Raw genomic sequence first — 20,840 nt, forward strand, 5'->3', positions numbered from 1 at the left:
CTTGTTTAGTTAAATCTGTTTGATTCCCATTGTCTTTAGTCTCTCTAGTTCTCTTTCCCCATTTAAACTTTCAAGGAAGGATCTGAAACCCATTCAGGCTGAAATGTAAATAACTCAATGTAGGCGATACAAGTTTCTTTTCCCTGGGGCAGTTTATCTTACTACTTTGAATAAGTCCTTAAGCTAGAGAGGCTGTAGGCTCAAGCTAAAGACTTGGCTGGAAGTTGGCAAACAGGGGTCTAGTCCTAGCTGTCACTGACTTGGTGTGTGGCCTCCAGCAAGTCCCTGCTCCTCTCTAGGTTTCAGTTTTCCAATCTGTGAAATGGGGATAAATATCCTTGGACTCACCAAGCTCAAAAGAAAGACTGGATGTGAAGACACTGGGTAAGTTGTAACCGATCTGTCATGAAGACTGTAAAAGGAGTGAAGCTCTAACTGCAGAACTTGGAGAAGCAGACCACAGAGGAGGTGTAGGGAGAGGAGGTAATTTAAGGACAGGATCCCTAATAAGTATGTGTGGGAAGATCCTGCTGACTCTCTGAAAAGGAGGCTCTACCCTGGGGTCTTCCTGCTTGGAAGGAAAGGGGCAGTTCAAGCCCCAGAAAGTTTCCTACAAATCCAGAATTAGGGACTGTGATTTATTCTAATCTTACTCCCATGTCTTGAAGAGGGTCTCAGACGACCAGAGGAAAACCAACCCCATGTCTGAAGGCGTTTCAGATCTCCCAGGATGTGTCAGGGATTTGAGACAGTAGTATTAGGGGGTCCCATCTTTGTGATGGGGGAGGTTCTTAAGCACCCCCAAATCTGTCTGGGTATGTGTCTCAGCCTTCCCTTCCCTCCCCGCGCCCGTCTATCCCATATGGGTTTGTGTCTTGTTCACTGCGATAAGGGGTAAGGGGGGGAGGTCTCAGGTCCCCGAGAAAGGAAGATGTTAGTCTTTCTGGGTGTCCCTCCCCTCTCCATAGAGTTCTTGTCCCCTAGAGCAGGTTTCCTGTTTTCCCGCCCAACTCACCCGCAGTTGCTTCCCCTCCAGCCTCTGCGTCCCACTATCTCAGGGTTACTCAGAGCAACTCTATGGTAACTACCTAAGTCACCACGTCCCAGCTGAGCGCCGTAGGCGCTGCCGCGATGCCTACCGGGAGCTGTAGTCCGTCAGGGGCTGGGTTCCAAGGCCGCGGGCAGTGCAGCGATTTGTAGTTGCCTTCGCCCTCAAGCCGAGGGCCGGGGTCCGGAAGTTGTGGCACCCTTTCTCCCTTTCCAGTGGCCCTCACACTTCCTTTTCCCGGGTCCTCCAGCGTGCTCTTGCGTGCGACGCCAGCCGACAGGGGCCAATTGAAGGGCGGCACGAGGGGGCGGGGCCATAGTTTAAACTAATTGTGTGCTTACGGCGCTGGCGCGAGCCCGCGACCAACGCAATCCGGGAAGAGCCAGAGTAGGAGCGGGAGAGCGGGGCCAGGTAACCGCTGCTGGCGTGTGGTTTGGGCGCCCGCAGGGATGCCCGGGCCCAAGGGGGATGCTGGAGAGGCAGGTGTGAGCGGAAGGGCTCCTTCGTAACCGAGGCTGACTGGGGAGAGTCTATCTAGGGTAAGGTTTGTGAGGAGAGGGCCTTGTCCGAGGGGGAGGTGCCGGGCGTGCTTAGGGGGGAGGGTCTGTTTGGGGGCGTGTCCATGGAATCGTGCCAGAGGGCGACGCGAGTGCCGGTAATGCGGGTTCCTGAAAGGCTCGTCGCCGAGGGTTCCTGTAGTGGGAAGGCTTCGCCTATTATTGTTAACAATAGTGGTAGTAGTAATAAACATTTTCTCAACCCCAACGACGTTTGTAACACTGTACCACACCCTTTATATGGATCTTTTTAATATTCCTAACAGCATTATTATACTTTATTACAGGTGGGCCATCTGAGGTTTATGTTCAGCTTGGCCAGGGTTGCATAGATAGTGCGTGGTTGGCTATACCGGGGTTTTTGTGGAGTTGGGCTTAAGTGGGGGGGAGGGGCTGTGTTGGCGGTGCGGGTTGTCTTGGACTAAAGAGTCAGTTTATTTTGAGCCTCACTTTTCACTTATGATGTAAACAACGAATTTACCTGCCTTACCTACTTTCCTGGGGTTGTTATGAGGGTGAAATCAGGTAACCTGTTTCTTGGAAGCATCTTGGAGAGTAAACATTTTTTTAAAAAATATTTATTTATTTATTTGGCCACGCTGGGTCTTAGTTGCGGCATGTGGGATCTAGTTCCCTGACCAGCGATCGAACCCGGGCCCCCGGCATTGGGAGTGTGGAGTCTTAGCCACTGGACCACCAGGGAAGTCCCGAGAGTAAACATTTTTGACTATAAGTGATGTGACTGTGTGAAGGTTTTTGTTGGAAGAGAGCCCAGCTGGGTTGATGCTGCCTCTTCTGGGCGCCCTCTTTTGCTTACCCCTGAGATAGCGCTTTTCATCTGGTATTTGTTTGTCTCCCCTACTAGATAGAGACGGTGTCTTTTGTACCTCCATCCTCATGCCTATGCAGGGTGTGAAATGTATCATGGTCATTAACGTATGCTTTGAAATGAATGAGCTTACTTGGGCTGAAAAGGGATAGGAGCCTGGCTTTTCCATCTGTATTTAGTGGCTTTTGAACCTCTTACTATGTCCTCTTGCCTGGAAGGGCACTGCCTTCGAAAAATGTGATAATACTTTAACGCATGCTTACCTTTCTCTGGGTCTGTTGCCTGGTCATGTTGTCTGGTCATGTGTTTCTAAAGTTCTGGATAATCAAGTGTGGTAAGCAGAAACCTTTGATGAGAAGGGAATTGGAGCTCTACATTGTGGAGATCTTTACTGCTGTGAATATATGGGAACCTTGGGGGAATGTTCACATCAAGTAAGGCATCTTTCAGCCAGCAGGGATGAATGTATGTGTTCCCTCCCTCTCTTGTTCCTGTGTGGTATTTTCTCCTTCAGAGGAAGAGGAACATACTTCTTAGTAAAAGCTGCCAAAGTGAAATCTAAAAAACATAACAAAACAGACCCAAGTTTGGCCCAAGTTCAAGCAAGTGGTGACTAATTGTAAAGCCTGAATTCCAATTTAAAGCCCCAAACTGTACTCCCCCAAACTAGAAGATCTTAACCAAAAGCTCATATAAGGAACATTTCTATTTAGAATGTTCATTTTTTAATTTATGGAATATGGGAGTGGGAAGAATGCCTTGAACTAAAACTTGAGTTCTAGAACTGTTAGGATAGGGGAAAGCCCTGCCACAGATGGATAAACAGAGCTGATCAGGGAATGTTTTGACAGCTGTGTCTAATTGATAAAACCCTATGGTCAATAGGTATGTCAGGGATTATTTATTTCAGCCTCTTACCCAGTTTACATTAAACATATCGAAACATATTGTCCAGACTCAAAATGAGCATTTCCAAGAATGAGACCTCTTCCAAAGGTAGTCATCTTAATGTTAGAACAATTCTAATAAATAATAATTGTTTTGTGCTGTCACTGATTATTTCATTTTACCCATATACATTTACTGTTTGTTTTTTCCTTATTCTTTATTGCGTTTTATCCCTTCTTTTTGTGTCAAATAGATGAATACATCCTTCAGTTTTTTGTTTTTTGGGTTTTTTTTTTGGCCATGCCAGCGGCATGCGGGATCTTAGTTCCCTGACCAGGGATCGAACCTGTGCTCCCTGCAGTGGCAGTGCGGAGTCCTAACCACTGGGGAATTCCCCCTTCAGATGTTTTCTTAGTGAGGGTCTGTTAGTGGTAAATACTCTGTTGGAAAATACCGTTATTTCCTTGTCAGTCTTGATTGATAGTTTAGCTGCGTACTAGGCTTCCAATTATTTTTTTTCCCAGTGCTTTGAAAATGTCATTTTACAGAAATTCTGGCTTTTTTTTGTTACTCTTGAGAACTGGGCTCACAATTGAACTATTATTTCATTGTATGTAACCTGCCTTTTTCTCTGGTTGTTTTTAAGATCCTTTTTTTTTGTCATTTGTGTTCTGCAGTTTCATTACATGGTGTGGATTTAATTTTATCCTACTGGGGGCTTATAGTGATGCCTCAATCTGAGATTTCATACCTTTCAATTTTGTAAAAATTCCCCCCTTTATTTAAAAAAAATGTTTTTCCGGGCTTCCCTGGTGGTGCAGTGGTTAAGAATCCGCCTGCTAGTGCAGGGGACGCGGGTTCAAGCCCTGGTCCAGGAAGATCCTACGTGCCGCAGAGCAGCTAAGCCCATGCACCACAGCTACTGAGCCTGCACTATAGGGCCCGCCAGCCACAACTACTGAAGCCCGCGCGCCTAGAGCCTCGTGCTCCACAACAAGAGAAGCCACCGCAATGAGAAGCCCCCACTTGGTGCAACTAGAGAAAGCCCGCGCGCAGCAACAAAGACCCAACGCAGCCAAAAATAAATAAAATAACTTTTAAAAAAACCCAAAAAAGTTATTCCGTCTGTCACTATACAAAAATATTACATTACTGACTATATTCCTCACACTGTACAGTTAATACCCGTGACTCACTTATTTTGTAACTGGAAGTTTGTACCTCTTAATCTCCCTCACCTATTTTTCATCCCCCCAGTCAGCTTCCCTAGCAACTACCTGTTTGTTCTCTGTGACTCTTTCTGTTTTGTTATGTTTTTTAGATTTCACATATAATTGAAATGGTACAGTATTTGTCTCTCTCTGTCTGACTTATTTCACTTACCTAGTACCCTCTAGGTCCATCCGTGTTGTCGCAAATGGTAAGATTTCATTCTTTTTTTACAGCTGAGTAATATTCCATTAGATATATGTACCACATCTTCTTTATCCATTCATCCATGGGCATTTAGGTTGCTTTCATATCTTGGCTATTATAAATAATGCTGCAATGAACATAGGGGTGTATATATCTTTTCACCTCGTTTTTGTTTTCTTTGGATAAACACCCAGGAGTGGAATTGCTGGATCATATAGTAGTTCTGTTTTAATTCTTTGAGGAACTTCCATACTATTTTCCATAGTGGCTGCACCAATTTACATTCTGCCAACAGTGCCAGAGAGTTCCCTTTTCTCCACATCCTCCCCAGGACTTGTTGTTTGTTGTCTTTTTGATAATAGCCATTCTAACAGGTATGAGGTGATATCTTATAGTGGTTTTAATTTGCATTTCCCTGATGATTAGTGATGTTGAGCATCTTTTCATGTGGCCATTGGCCATCTGTTTGTCCTCTTTGAAAAAAAATGTTCAGGTCCTCTGCCCATTTTTTAATTTGGTTTTTTTTTTAATGTTGAGTTATATGAGTTCTTTGTATATTTTGGATATTAACCCTTTGTCAGATATATTGTTTGTGAATATCTTCTCCCATACCATGTTTTGGTCTTCTTTTCACTTTTTGTTGCTAGTTTCTATTGCTATACAAAAGCTCTTTAGTTTGATGTAGTCCCATTTGTTTATTTTTGCTTTTGTTTCCCTTGCCTGAAGAGACATATCCAAAAAAATATTGCTAAGACTGATGTCAAAGAGCACACTGCTTGAGTTTTCTTCTAAGAGGTTTATGGTTTCAGGTCTTACATTTAAGTCTTCATTCATTTGGAATTTATTTTTGTATATGGTATGAGAAAGGAGAAAGTAATCCAGTTTGAATCTTTTGCATGTAGCTATACAGTTTTCCCAATACTATTTATTGAAGAGACTTTTACTCATTGTATAGTCTCATCTCCTTTGTTGTAGATTGATTGATCATGTAAGTGTGTGTTCATTTCTGCATTCTCTGTTCTGTTCCATTGATCTGTGTGTCTTTTTTTTAAAATTTATTTATTTAATTAATTTATTTTTGTCTGCATTGGGTCTTTGTTGCGATACGTGGGCTTCTCATTGCGGAGGCTTCTCTTTGTTTCGGAGCACGGGCTCTAGGCATGCGGGCTTCAGTAGTTGTGGTGTGTGGGCTCAGTAATTGTGGCACACGGGCTCTAGAGCACAGGCTCAGTAGTTGTGGCACACAGGCTTAGTTGCTCCGCGGCATGTGGGATCTTCCTGGACCAGGGCTTGAACCCATGTTCACTGCATTAGCAGATGGATTCTTACCCACTGCGCCACCAGGGAAGCCCCTGTGTGTCTGTTTTGGTGTACTGTTTTGGTTAGTATAGTTTTGTAGTATAGTTTGAAATCAGGGAGCATGATACCTTCAGTTTTGTTCTTCAGGATTGTTTTGGCTATTCAGGGTCTTTTGTGTTTCCATTACAAAGTTTAGAATTATTTGTCCTACTTCTGTGAAAAATTCCCTTGGTATTTTGATAGGGATTGCACCGAATTTGTAGAATGCCTTAGGCTAGAATGGTCATTTTAACAATACAGTAAGTCCTCTACATACGAACCTTCAAGTTGCAAACTTTAAAAGGTGCGAACATGTATTCAAATGTCCAATCACATAAGGTAGTTCACGTGTCAGGCATACATTGTCACGTGCATGCATCCTCTACAAGTGGTTCTGCTTTTGTGTACTTTTCTGTACAGTACTCTGTACAGTACAGTAGTACAGCATCTTTATTTCAAGCCCAGGATGTCCAGAAGCAAGCATAAAAGCAGCAGTGATGTAGCTGGTACTACTGTACATTTCAAGGTACTCTACTGTAAAATTAAAATTTTATTTTTGTGTTTGTTTTTTATGTATTATTTGTGTGAAAAGTATTATAAACCTATTATAGTACAGTACTGTATAGCCAATTATGTTAGTTGGCCATCTAGGCTAACTTTGTTGGACTTGGGAACAAATTGGACTTACACTCTTGGAAGGGAACTTGTTCGTATGTAGGGGACTTAACTGTATTAATTCTTCCAATCCATTAGCATGGTGTATCTTTCCATTTGTTAGTATCATCTTTAATTTCTTTCATCAGCGTCTTGTCTTTTTTTTAGTACAGGTCTTTTACCTCAGTTAGATTTATTACTAGATATTTTATTCCTTTTGATGCAATTGTAAATAAAATTGCTTTCTTAATTTCTCTTTTTGATAATTCTTTGTCAGTGTATAGAAACACAACAGATTTCTGTATATTAATTTTGTATTCTGCAACTTTACTGAATTCATTGATGAGTTCTAATTTTTTTTGGTGGCCCTTTTAGGATTTTCTGTAGTATCATGTCATCTGCAAACAGTGACAGTTTTACTTCTTCCTTCCCAATTTGGATTCTTTTTATTTCTTTTTCTTGCCTGATTGCTGTGGCTAGGACTTCCAATACTAGGTTGACTAAAAGTGGTGAGAGTGAGCATCCTGTCTTGTTCCTGATCTTAGAGGAAATGCCTTCAGCTTTTTACTGTTGAGTATGATGTTAGCTGTGAGCTTGTCATACATGGTCTTTATTTTGTTGAGATGTTCCCTCTAGACCCACCTTTTTTTTTTTTTTTTTTTTTTTTGCGGTACGCGGGCCTCTCACCACTGTGGCCTCTCCCGTCACGGAGCACAGGCTCCGGACGCGCAGGCCCAGCGGCCACGGCTCACGGGCCCAGCTGCTCCGCGGCACGTGGGATCCTCCCGAACCAGGGCACAAACCCATGTCCCCCGCATCGGCAGGCAGACTCTCAACCACTGCACCACCAGGGAAGCCCCCACCTTTTTTTTTGTCATTTAAAAAAATTATTTATTTTTCGCTGCATTGCGTCTTTGTTGCTACGCGTGCACTTTGTAGTTGTGGTGAGCAGGGGCTACTCTTTGTTGTGTTGCACAGTCTTCTCATTTCGGTGGCTTCTCTTGTTGCGGAGCACGGGCTCTAGGCACGTGAGCTTCAGTAGTTGTGGCACGCAGGCTCAGTAGTTGTGGCTCGCGGGCTCTAGAGTGCAGGCTCAGTAGTTGTGGCACACAGGCTTAGTTGCTCCGCGGCACGTGGGATATTCCTGGACCAGGGATCGAACCTATGTCCCCTGCATTGGCAAGCGGATTCTTAACCACTGCGCCACCAGGGAAGTCCCATCTAGACCCACTTTGATGCTATTTTTTTAAAAATCATAAATGGATGTTGAATTTTGTCAGAAGTGTTTTCTGCATTCATTTAGATGATTTTTATTCTTCAGTTTGTTAATGTGGTGTATCACACTGATTGATTTGTGGATATTGAACCATCTTTGCATCCCTGGGATAAATACCACTTGATCATGGTGCATGATCCTTTTAATGTGTTGTTGAATTTGGTTTGCTAATATTTTGTTGAGGATTTTCACAACTATAAAGTGATATTGGCCTGTAATTTTCTTTCTTTGTGATATCTTTGTCTGGTTTTGGTGTTGTGGTGATGCTGGCCTTGAAAATGTTTGGAAGCATTCCTTTCTCTGTAATTATTTTGGAATAGTTTGAGAAGAATAGGGGTTATCGTCTTTAAATGTTTGGTAGAATTCACCTGTGAAGTCGTCTGGTCCTTCACTTTTGTTTATTGGCAGTTTTTTTGTTTTGTTTTGTTTTTGTGTTTTTTTGAGGTACACAGGCCTCTCACTGCTGTGGCCTCTCCCGTTGCAGAGCACAGGCTCCGGACGTGCAGGCTCAGCGGCCATGGCTCACGGGCCCAGCCGCTCCGCAGCATGTGGGATCCTCCTGGACCAGGACACAAACCCGTGTCCCCTGCATCGGCAGGCGGACTCTCAACCACTGCGCCACCAGGGAAGCCCCTATTGGCAGTTTTTTTAAATTGCTGATTCAATTTTATTACTGGGAATTGGTCTATTTATATTTTCTATTTCTTCCTGATTCAGTCTTGGGAGATTGTACATTTCTAAGAATTTATCCATTTCTCTTAGGTTGTCCATTTTATTGGCATATACCTCTTTAAATAGTGCCTTTCCCTGATCTCATATTTAACTTACCTTGAACCTTCTATTGTTAATTCTGTCCTCCACATCTCTTATTCTTTTCTTCATGATTTCTGTCTCTATCTTTCTGTGTTACCTCTAGATAATTTCCTTAAACCTATCTCCTAGCATACTAATTACTCTTAAGCTAGAACTAATTTATTTTTTTAATATATAAATTTAAATATTTACTTATTTATTTTTGGCTGCGTTGCTGCACGTGGGCTTTCTCTAGTTGCGGCAAATGGGGGCTACCCTTTGTTGAGTTGCACGGGCTTCTCGTTGCGGTGGCTTCTCTTGTTTTGGAGCATGGGCTCTAGGCACATGGGCTTCGGTAGTTGTGGCACGTGGGCTTAGTTGCTCTGTGGCATGTGGGATCTTCCCGGACCAGGGATCAAACCCGTGTCCCCTGCATTGGCAGGCAGATTCTTAACCACTGTGCCACCAGGGAAGCCCCAAATTTACTTTTTGAATTCTTATTTTCATTAGCTAAGTTTTTCATTTCCTCAAGTACTCTTTGGTTCATTTTCAAATCTGCCTCTTTGTTTTCATGGTATCTTGTTTTTGTCCTGTGTTTTCAATTCATCTATATTAATTTTAAATAAATTTAACTTACTTTGTTCAGTTTTCTGAAGCTTTTCGAGTATAATCCTGCCATTTGTTTTAATGACTCTTTGTCATGATGGATTGTTTCCTCAAGTATTTTATAATTTTGGATTGTGAGCTCATATTCAAAGGAGTATTATCTATAATAGCCTTATGTAGCTTGAGTTGAGGTCAGTTCTCTCAAAAACAGCTTTTTTATTTTAATCAGCTTTGCTTAATTATAATTTATGCATTTATAATATGCTTTTTTTAAAGTAAAAAAAGTTTTTACAGATTTATACACTTATAGAAAGCTGCCCCAATCAAGATACAGAGCATTCCCATCACTCCCAAAAGTTTCCTTATGCCTCTTTACAGTTCATCTTTCCCTTTCCCTTGGCCCCAGGAACCACTATAGATTAATTTGTATTTTCTAGAATTTTATCTAAGTCAAATTATACAGAGTGTACCTTTATGTCTGCTTTCTTTCAGGCAGTGTAATGCATTTCAAATTTTTCTATTATATCAGTAATTTGTTACTTTCTGTTCCTAAGTAGTATTCTGTTATGACTATATCATACAGTTTTGTTTATCATTTACTGTTGATGGACATGGGGGTTGTTTCCAGTTTTTGGCTGTTGTGATAAAATTGTTGTGAGCATTCATGTACAAATCTTTGAGTGGACATGTATTTTCTTGACTCTTCGGAGCGAAATGGCTGGGTCATATGGCATGTTATCTTCAAATTTTTAAGAAATTACCAGTTTTCCAAAGTGGCTGTACTGTTTCATGTTCCCATTGCAGTATCTGAGAGCTCTAGTTTCTTTATATTCTTACCAACACTTGGTATTGTCAGTCTTTTTAATTTTAGCCGTTCTCATGGAGGTGTAGTGTTATTGTGGTTTTAATTTGCATTTTCCTGATGATGTTGAACATCTTTTGGCCATTTGTGTATCTCCTGCAGCAACTTTGTATTTGCTCCTGCTGGGAACTAAAGGCTGTTCCCAACCTGGGAGTAAAATGTCTGGAATTTTTCTGTACTTGTAGATTTCCAGGCCGCAGACTTTGTATAAATTTTTAACTCCAAATCCACCTCTTGTGTACACTCTTTTAGTATAAATTTTTAACTCCAAATCCATCTCTTGTGTGCACCTATGGTTATTAATTCCTAGAAAGTTTTGTGTTTTTGTTGTTGTTGTTTTGCGGTACGCGGGCCTCTCACTGTTGTGGCCTCTCCGGTTGCAGAGCACAGGCTCCGGACGCGCAGGCTCAGCGGCCATGGCTCACGGGCCCAGCCGCTCCGTGGCATGTGGGATCTTCCCAGACCGGGGCACAAACCCGCCTCCCCTGCATTGGCAGGCGGACTCTCAACCACTGCGCCACCAGGGAAGCCCTCCTAGAAAGTTTTTTCCTCCCACTTTACTAGATGAGCAAGGCAACCTCCCTTATTTCCCTGTGGACAGATTTTTTTTTTTTTCCTAGTCTGTCTTTTTTACTGAGGATCCCAGCCTTTATACAGAGATCTCAGTTGTTTTTTACGGGCTCAAGATCTCCTGGACTATGAGGAGGTCACGAATTCCTTACATTGCTGGGACAGCTATGCCTCACTAATCCAATTTTCAGCTTCTTTCTTTCTGTTTCCTGGGATTTCTCCTACTTTCTTGTGAGTTCAGTTTATCTAGTGTAAGTTAGGATCCTATCAGGAAAATAGAAACCACACACAGATATTTTAATAGAGTGAATTCAGTAAAGGTGTTTAGTTTAAACCCTTGTTGGAGGGCTGAAAGAGCAAAAAGGGAGTCTTAAAGTAACTTTGATATAATAACTGCATTAAGCACCTGCCTCATCCAAGACTGAAAAACAAAGGGAAGAAGGTAGGGGTTGTCAGAACCTAGAATTCTGGAGAGATCTGATGGAACTGCATGCACCCTGATTCTCTGAGGAGAGGGTGTTGCTGGTTTCTCAGGAGCTCACAGGAGGGGCCTGGAGGAGCCAGGTTTGGTTTAGCCCTGCCCTGCTGGTGCTGGTGCCTCTGAGAGGGAGTTTGGAAAGAAGCAGGGAAGAATCAACTGCTGTTGTCAAGAAACAGCGAGCCACAGGAAGAAGGAAGTCCGTTGCAGCCTCTTCCTGCCTTCCATTTTCCCTTTAGCACCCCCTGTAGACAGAACCTAACTGGGAGCCCGCTGGCAAAGGTGAGATCGTATTGGTGGAGTCCGAGCCCCAGCATCACAGAGCAGAGCATAACAGGGTAGATGTGGAGCTGAGAGAAAATAACTTAACTAGCAAGTCTAAAAGGATTTTTATTGTATTTTTCTAAGCATTTCCAGGCATATTTAGTAGGAAGATTTTCAGGTTATCTGGTCCATTATATCAACAGTTAGTAATAGCGATAGATGACTTTCTTTTTTTCAGCGTATACTGTTCTAAGCACTTCACATGAACTGCTTCCCAAAGTTCTATGAGGTAAGTACTATTATTTCTACTATAAATTAATCTACCCAAAGCCATACAGTTTGTAAGTGGTAGGGTTGGTGTTCTAATCCAAGCATTCTGGGTCCCGTAATGCACATTCTTATTTATTGTGCTGAAAGTTCTTTCCTACATCAAACCAAAATCTATCCTCCTTTAACTTGTACTAACTAGTTCTGGTTTTGGCTTCTTGCACGGGGACACGTAAGTCTTTCTGCTTGTCTACATGACAAGCATGCATATGTTTGAAAAAAGTTTTCATGTTTTCCCTGGCATAACATCTGTAGTTCTCCCCTCACATTTGCCATGACATGACTTTCAGACCCTTCACCACAGTGGTTGTCATTCTTTCTCGCACGTGCTCTGACTTTGCTTTTCAGAGGTGGGGCACAGAGTCGTCTTCTATTAACATGACCTGAGCCACATTAATGTTTTGGGTAGGTCTGTCAGATTGATGGTTCACAGGGGAGTGTCTGGAGTAACAGCCTGTCCTCCACTTCCCACCATAGGCAGCCTTTTTTTCCCCCCAAAGGCAACCTTTTTAATATGAACTGTTGTACCAGGTCCTTACCATCCCATGTTAGTTTGGTTGATTTCTTTTATTCTAAATGCAGGGCTTTATGTGTAGTCCTGTTAAATTATATATTGGCTATTTTTGGTATCATTGAACCTGTTAAGATCTTTTTGTCGGATCAAATCTAAAAACATTGTATTTTCTTTTCTTCACAGTTTACAATTCCAAAGTTTAACAAGCAGACCTTACATGTTTTCATTCTGTCTTTGGTAAAAATGCTAAACATGGTAGGTTTGAGAAGAAAGCTGAATGTTACACCTCTGGAGATCTTACTTCAGTTGATGGAGGTTTGGGGGGAATAGTTTTGACTATTCTTTCTGCTAAATTGGGGGAGGAGCTGTCTGGAAAGGGCAGAATCTTGGCTGTCAATGAGGGGAGGAGAGAGTCAAGGCTAAGGATTGGCCTTTGGGCAGTCAGTCACCCTGATAAGGGACCACTTGGCAGAAGTAAAATGATCTGGTGGCTGTAGAAGGGAGAGAAGGCATATTGCACAGCATGCTTCTGGGTTGAGGCCTCTCTTGGCAGCTGTGTCAGCTGTCCTTTCTGTCCTCTTTAAGGGCCAGTTTCTTTGAAGCCAGTGCAGGAAATGCCAGTGATTCAGCCTTGCATATTTCTTCTGCCTTATTGCAGCTCAGGACTGGTTTGTCTGGTGAGGAGTGAAGACTGTGCATGTATTTCAGGCTTATTTATTTGACCACCTGGGTGCCTTCCCGTGACTGGCTAGAGACACTTGCTTTGCAGGCTGTCAAGTTTTTGGTGCCCTGTGGCAAGGTGAATACAGTGTGACCCGAGGTCTTGGTCCTGTGTGTGGTAGCAACTGCATTCTGCCCTGTAAGGGGGCATTTGTCAAGTGCCTGACTTCTGGATGGTCTCAGTGAGGGATGAGGTAACAATAGCGTTGATTGCCTACTTTTCTGTCTTTCCTATGGCGTGACGATGTGAGTTTGAGGGAAACCTCTTGTTCCCTTAGAGTTTGCCACGGTACCCCTCATGAACTACTGCAAAGTGGACTCTGTCTGGTTGCTGACCCCCAAAGCCCAGTTTCCTTAGGCAGTGAGCAAATCATAATGAGTGCCTATTATACCTCTCACAGAGCTGAATATTTAACAAGTGTATTTATAATACAGAATTTCCCTACTCCCCAACTGTTCAAACCTACAGATACTTAACAAAAATAATGTAACAAATGCTCGTATATTCTTCACCAAGATTCACTAATTGTTAACAGTTTGCTATTTTTGGTCTCTATCCTTCATTTTCTGAACCTTTTGACTGTTAGATGTAAACATCATGTTACTTCATCCCTAAATATTTCCACAAGTATTTCCTAAAAAAATAAGAGTATTTTCCTATCATAACCACAATAAAATTACACTCAGAAATTCAATTCATCCGGTATACAGTACTTGTTCAGATTGCTCTAATTTTTCCAATGATGTCTTTCATAGACTTTTTGTCAGTTCAGGATCCATTGAAGGATCATGCATGCGTTAGTTGTCACGACTTTGTCAAGCCTTTATTCTGCTTTAACTTTGAACAGTTTTTAAATCCCTTAATCTTGAATGCCTTTTCATCTGTCATAGCATTGACATTCTTTAGAGTTCAAGTTAGTTTTTTGCAGAATGTCTCTTAATTTGGATTTGTATGACTATTTCCTCTTGACTAGATACAGGTTAAACATTTTTGGTAGAACTAGATAGGTTAATACAGTAGTTTGATTAGTGAAGCTAAAAAACACATGGAAACAGTATTCAGTTTTGCATGACAGTAGATAATTTAGCACTCAGTTATCTTGTCTAATCTGTAAGCCCCATCAGAATTGAGAGAAGAGGGAATTCAGTAGGACCTGGAGGTACTAGGAGAGACTTTAGTAGGAAGATGGGGTTTGGAAGATGGATAGAATTTGAGGCAGTTGGAGTATGGTTAGACAAGCTGCTATTTGGACTTCTCATCCCACTACTAAGGTTATATATCATGAAAAGTGAATTTCCTCTCCAGAGTTTAGAGCTCTGTATCTTTCATGGTGTTTGTACTGCTGGGACGCCTAATAGTTTAGAGCTCTTGCTTTGGTTTCAGACAGGCCTAGAGACTGTGCTCAGCATTTTGACAGCTGCCTAACCTCAGGGAAGTTTCCTTACGTGCAAGCTAGAAAGAGTATTGGTAACTCTTTAAAATGTTATTGTGATGCTCAGAGTGAAATATTGCATAAATACTTGAATTAAAACATTTGAATGCCTTTAGGTGGGGGCAACACTTCCTAGTTTTTCTATGTGCCACACTGGAACATTCATTTCTATTACCTGCCTAACCCCTGAAGGGGCTTGAATTTACCGCTGCTGGATGACTGAAGGCATGGAAATGAGAAAGGGCTTGGCTCATGCAGAGAGAGATGGGAAGACTGGCTTGATTAGCTCAGAGTGTACACTGTGGAACAGTGGGAAATAAGGTTGAATAAATGACTTGAGGCTGTATAATGGAGGGCTTGGAAAGTTAAGCCAAGGGATTTAGATATGGTGCTTTAGGAAGAAAACCATGGAAGGTTTTTGAGCAGGAGGGACACACTTAGAAATGTGAGTGGTATGGAGCCTCCTGAGGAAGGACCTTTCCTGCTTTAGAGACTGGAGCCCTAGTATGGCAGAGCCTCCCCAGTGCTGACCACGTTGGGGTGTGGTTTGGCTGTCTTGCCACAGGAGGCCAGACTTTCTGCCCCGGTGACTCTTCCTGCTCTGCCACTGACCCACCCCATTGAACTAGGCTGCGTGGCTTCCCTTCCGGTGGCTGTCTGATCTACAGAATGCTGGGGCTGCCCAGGATGATGTGAGGCTCAGCTGACCAACAGTCGGCAGGATGGGGGAATGAACAGCATTCCTGTCCCTTTGCCCCTTCCTTGGGTGGAGGCTAATTACAAGCCAGATTGCCAGGGATCACTTTGTCCGAACCTGAGAAAGCTGTTCACCAGGAGGTAAGTCAAGATGGTTCCTGCCCTCTCTCTGCTTTTTCATAGGTCAGCTTTTTCCCGAACAGGATCTCTACTGCTTTCTTTTTCCTTGATCCAGGTTCTTCTAAGTAACCTTCTTTCAATTACTTGAAGTAAACAGGTTACTGCAGGAGGTGGGCAGAGATGTTTAATAAACATATTCTTCTAGCTGTGGGAGGAGAGTCTAGGGGGTTTCACTGACCCCTGTTGTGAGGTAGATTACCTAGAACTCTTGTGAACCAGGCACTAAACGATGGCTTATACTCATAGGAGCCGCTGCAGAGAAGTCCTGATCTTAAGCTATCATTTCTCAGAAACTGGGTTTCAAAACCATTCTTGCTGTGCTTTAGTGTCCTGAGTTATCTCCCCTTTGAAAGACAGCAGCGAGGAACAGGAAGGGGGAGGTGCATGGATTAGGGTGTTTGTGGCTTTTGCTGGGAGTCAGGGTGACTAGGTTTCTAGTCCTAATTACTGCTAACCAGCTGTGTGACCAGGGACAAACTGCCTAACCCCAGTGGACTATAGTTTTCTTATACATAAACATGAGCAGTTTAGATTATATGATCTAGAAGATTTCTTCCAGAGCCAAAATTTATGATTATGTAATGTGTGGCTGTAAATTAGTATAATAGTTTATCTTTAACACACGTGACATATACTGCCCATACCTTGTCCCCTTCATTGTAATTTTGGGACAATTAGAGTATTTGTAAGTTTGTCCCCCTCGAAGTAATCGTGTTCTCAGCCTTTACGTTTACTCAGGTGATGCTGCCAGCGCTCAAAACATCTTTGGCCTCTCAGCCAATCTTTTGAATATTCTCAGAGGTAGCAAATCTTCACTCTTGCTTGGTAGATTCAGTTTTTGGAAACAGCTAGAAGATGTTGTGAGCCAAAGACAAGCAAGGCAGTATCTTTTCTGGTGAAGAATGAGGTGTGACTGTAAAATAATAAGATTTAATTTTTGTGTGTGTCTCGCATGGAGTAGCCTTTAAAGGCAGTTCCCAAAGTAGTGTCTTGTAAATCTTAGGAGACTGTTTTGATTACAGTTTTCACTTGATTCAACAAGATTGGAAATGTTTGTTTAAAAGGGCGTCACTTCCTTTATACTCCCTGTGCGTATGCCTGCTTCTAGGTCAAAGTGACAAGATAGTGGGCAGGGAAAATTAGCCTTTCTCGTGGTAGTCCTCCCAAATCACAAATGTGCTGAGGGTCAAAAAGGGTTGGAACATGCTGCTATGGGACATTGTGGCTGAGGAGCCACTGCAGTCCCGGCTCCAGAAGACTCAGCAGCCACTGCTCACCACACACCATAGTCCGTCAGGATGATTCCCAGGTGGCGTGGCTGAAGCAGATGATTTGGCAGCTCCAGTCTTGTGTAGGAGAAATGAGGTATCAGCTTACTTGGTTTGTTGTCTGTCGTTGTTTGTTTATTTGTTTTCCTCAGCAGTTTGAGTTTGAGGAGGGGTGGGGATGGGTGGGGGTCAAAGCAGAGGGGCTCTTTTTTTTTAAAATTAATTAATTTATGGCTGTGTCGGGTCTTCCTTTCTGTGTGTGGGCTTTCTCTAGTTGTGGCAAGCGGGTGCCACTCTTCATCGCGGTGCGCGGGCCTCTCAGTATCGCGGCCTCTTGTTGCAGAGCACAGGCTCCAGACGCACAGGCTCAGTAATTGTGGCTCACGGGCCCAGTTGCTCCGCGGCATGTGGGATCTTCCCCAGACCAGGGCTCGAACCCGTGTCCCCTGCATTGGCAGACAGATTCTCAACCACTGCGCCACCAGGGAAGCCCCAGAGGGGCTCTCTTGAACGCATTTCAGTTAGGCTGTCTGTAGTATCCTGGACTTTGTTCCTGGAAATGGTGTCTTGTTGATAACTAGTCAAGAAAATAAGGCGTTAAGCATCCTAATCAAAAGGTTCTGTCACTAGGTCACTTTGTGATTCTCTTTCTCACGGCCATGTTGTCTTCATTTTTCTTCATTGACAGAGATACTAAGAGTTCTAGATCTGAAAACAGGTAGGCCAAAGGAGGTTTGAGGTAGGGAGCTATCTGTTCTAAGCTGCTTGACTATTAGACTGGGGAGGTAGGAGTGGACTTCCTTTCTAGTCCTTAAATTATAGTGGCTATACTCTCTACCTGCAGTCACAGCTCAGTGATCAAACGTGAAGGAGCTATTTAATGAGAAGCAGGCCCTGGGAGCTTTCTCCTGAAAAACAATCACAGGACATGCTGATCTTGAGAGAGGTAGTGGTTCCCTGGTAGGACCTATTGTTTGAAGGAGGTGGGGGTGAATATCATCAAAATGGACAGTGTGGATATTGTGGTTTAGAAGGGTTAGAGACTTTGTTCCCTGCTGTTGTTAATTTCAAGCCTCTCTTTAAAGGGATTTTCTTAATGATTGGAGCAGTGTGGGATTCATTTAGAGAAAAAGCCCCATGTAACCACAATAGAAATTAAATGCCTAAGAGCAGAGCCGGTTGCTGGAGAGACCTAATCAGTTGCTTTTCAATACTTAGACCCTACAGTGACAGCAAGGAGAGAATAGGCTGCCTGGTGAGCTCGCTATGTACTAGGCTGGGAGATTTGGGCTCTAAACAGAGGAGGAGGTGATCTGTAGAATCCACACCTCTTAATCTCCCTATTTCTCTTCTTTCCCTCAGTGCCCTTTAGTTTTAATTAGGATTGTGTAAACACAGTCAGCTTGCCAGTCCTCTTAAAGTGGCAGGCCCATGACATTTTCTGCTGGTCACTCTTGCTAGGTATGTGGCTTTAAAGTAGAGGGATTGTCCTCTTTGACAGTTTGGCTTCGCTGGCTGCCTCACTGAAAGAATTCTCTAGATTAGGGCCAGTTAGCTGTCATTCAGTTGGGCAGCATTATTTAGCACCTGCGGTGTGCAAGCATTGTGCTGGAACGGAGCTGACAGGTGAATAAGATGGTTTCTGCTCTTCAGGAGCTTATTAGTCAAGTGAAATACATATGCAGCTAACGTTGACCCAAGGAGGAATGAAGTAAAGTGTGTAGAGGAACAAGCAATGTGGAGCATATAGAGGAAGCAACAATTATTCCTGAATTGGGGGGAACAAGGAGAGCTTCTGAAGGGAGAAAGCATTTGAGCTAGGTTGTAAAGGGTGAATTAGAATTCCTTAAGTTCAGAAGAAAGGACATTTTGGGTTTTTTTGTTTTTTGTTTTTTGTTTTTTTGACCGTGCCACGTGGCTTGTGGGATCCTAGTTCGCTCAAACCTGGGCCCTTGGCACTGAGAGCACAGAGTCCCAACCACTGGACCACCAGGGAATTCCCTTTTTTAAAAAATGTTTTTTACCTTTTTCGTTTTTTAGAAAGGGCATTATGGAGGAGGTCACGGCATGGGCAAAGGCACAGAGCCTGGAAAATGCCTGGCATGTCTGGGAAAAGTGTTCCTGAGATAGAAGATATTTTAGAGGAATGAGCTGGAGATGAGGCTGGAAAAGATGTTTGATGGTTGGATCTTAAAGAACACTTAAGTGTCATGCTAAGGGATTTGGATTTTATTCTTCATGGAGTTAGCTCTTGAGTGTTTTGGAGTGTTTTTCAAGTGTAAGGTCTTAGATTTCAGGGTTGAGAAGGTGGTGGTCTTGGTTCTTAAAGTATAAAGTTTGTCAGCCATCTAATGTTTATGTACTTGATTCCTTAGTTATATTTTCTAAAGCACCTCCAACCACAAGAAGGCAGGAAATAGTCAGCAGTGTCCCTTTAGACTGCGCTTTCGCCACTCCCCAAAGATGAAGATTTTCTTAGGCATATACATCCTACAGTCTTGTTTAGTGAGTTCCTTACTACTGCTAATCCTTTTGAATATACAGTGGAAACCAAAAACATTTTTTTGAACTGATTGAAAATAGTATATATTCACTGTAGGAAATATGAAAAATACAGAAAAGTATAAAGAAAACTAAAATCATCCATAACCCTACCATCTGGAGAAAATCACTTATTTCCATTTTAGTGTTTCCTTTCAATATTTTGTACCTGTGCACATTTCTGTGTGGCATAGTGCAGATCATATATTACCTACAATTTTGTCTTCTGCTTTTTTTCCATTTCCCATTGTTTTCGTTATATAAATTCATATATGTTTATAATGTTGCTGAAGCTCTTTACAAATATTCCTTTTTTCTTTTTGGTTGTGCCTCTCGGCTTGTGGCATCTTAGTTCCCTGACTAGGGATCGAGCCTGGGCCCCCTGCAGTGGAAGCTCAGAGTCCTAATCACTGGACCACCAGGGAATTCGCGATATTTCTAATGGCTGCATAATAGTCTATCATATAGGATTTTTATAGTGCTTTCAGTGTTTTCTATTTTAAACAATACTGTAATACTTAGATACAAATTATAAAAGTAATATATATAATAAGTAAGTCCCTTGCACATCACCCTTTATCCTAATCCTACTCTGCAGAGGTAACAATTACTTATTAATAGTTTTTATTAATTTATAATTAGTAATTTCTGGTGTATCTTTGCATGAACATTATTATGCATAAGTTTTGATCAGTATTTTTCATTATTTTCTTATGATACATCTCTGCAAGTGAATTACTGGGTCAAATGATGTGAAATTAAATTTTTTTTCCTGATTGTACTTCATGGTACAGTTTAGAAAACATGAAAAGTAAGGTTTTTAAGGGAGGAAGTAAGAATACCCATAATTCCACAACTCACAAATAAACATTATTTGATATATTTCCTTATAAATATAACATGCATATTCACACTCACAATTGTGCATGTGTGTGTGTGTGTATCACATACACACTTGTATATGTAGTTTAAAAAATAGTCATACCACACTAACACTATATATAGTGCTTTTAAAATTCAACATTTCCCCATGTCATTAAAATTATTTAGAATATTTTTAATGACTGCATAAGGCTTCATCATATGGATATATCATAATTTACTTGAGTTATTGTTAGATACTTAGTTTTTCTCCAGTTTTTCATAATGATAATTATATTAATTCATATATATCTTTGTTTATATTTCAGATAATTTTCTAAACTTTTATTGCTGTGAATGGAATTATTTGATCAAAGAACACAAACTTTGTTTTTTTTAGCAGTCTCACTTTAAAATTTTAAAAATTTTAAAGTGTTAAATTCACAATTTTTTTTTTGTTTTTTGCGATACGTGGGCCTCTCACTGCTGTGGCCTCTCCCGTTGCAGAGCACAGGCTCCGGACGCGCAGGCTTAGCGGCCATGGCTCACGGGCCCAGCCGCTCCGCGGCATGTGGGATCTTCCAGGACCGGGGTACGAACCCGCGTCTCCTGCATCGGCAGGCGGACTCTCAACCACTGCGCCACCAGGGAAGCCCTTAAATTCAAAATTTAAATTCACAATTAAGTGTGCAATTCAGTGACATTAGGTATATTTACAGTGT

General features: G+C 42.1%; 1 protein-coding gene across 2 annotated transcripts in view; it reads left to right on the forward strand.

Moving 5' to 3' along the window:
- The first annotated feature begins 1,443 nt into the window (after positions 1-1,443).
- Positions 1,444-20,840, forward strand: part of NUMA1 (nuclear mitotic apparatus protein 1) — a 74,501-nt gene continuing 55,104 nt past the window's right edge. Inside the window, exon 1 of one of the 2 annotated variants that reach the window (XM_029208199.1) lies at positions 1,444-1,459. The gene's annotated coding sequence lies outside the window, so the exon portion shown is untranslated. The other variant, XM_029208198.1, reaches the window with a different exon arrangement.

The sequence above is a fragment of the Monodon monoceros genome, unplaced genomic scaffold, assembly GCF_005190385.1.
Source record: "Monodon monoceros isolate NGI ecotype Baffin Bay Population unplaced genomic scaffold, NGI_Narwhal_1 Super_Scaffold_7, whole genome shotgun sequence".
In the NCBI taxonomy this organism is placed as follows: Eukaryota; Metazoa; Chordata; class Mammalia; order Artiodactyla; family Monodontidae; genus Monodon; species Monodon monoceros.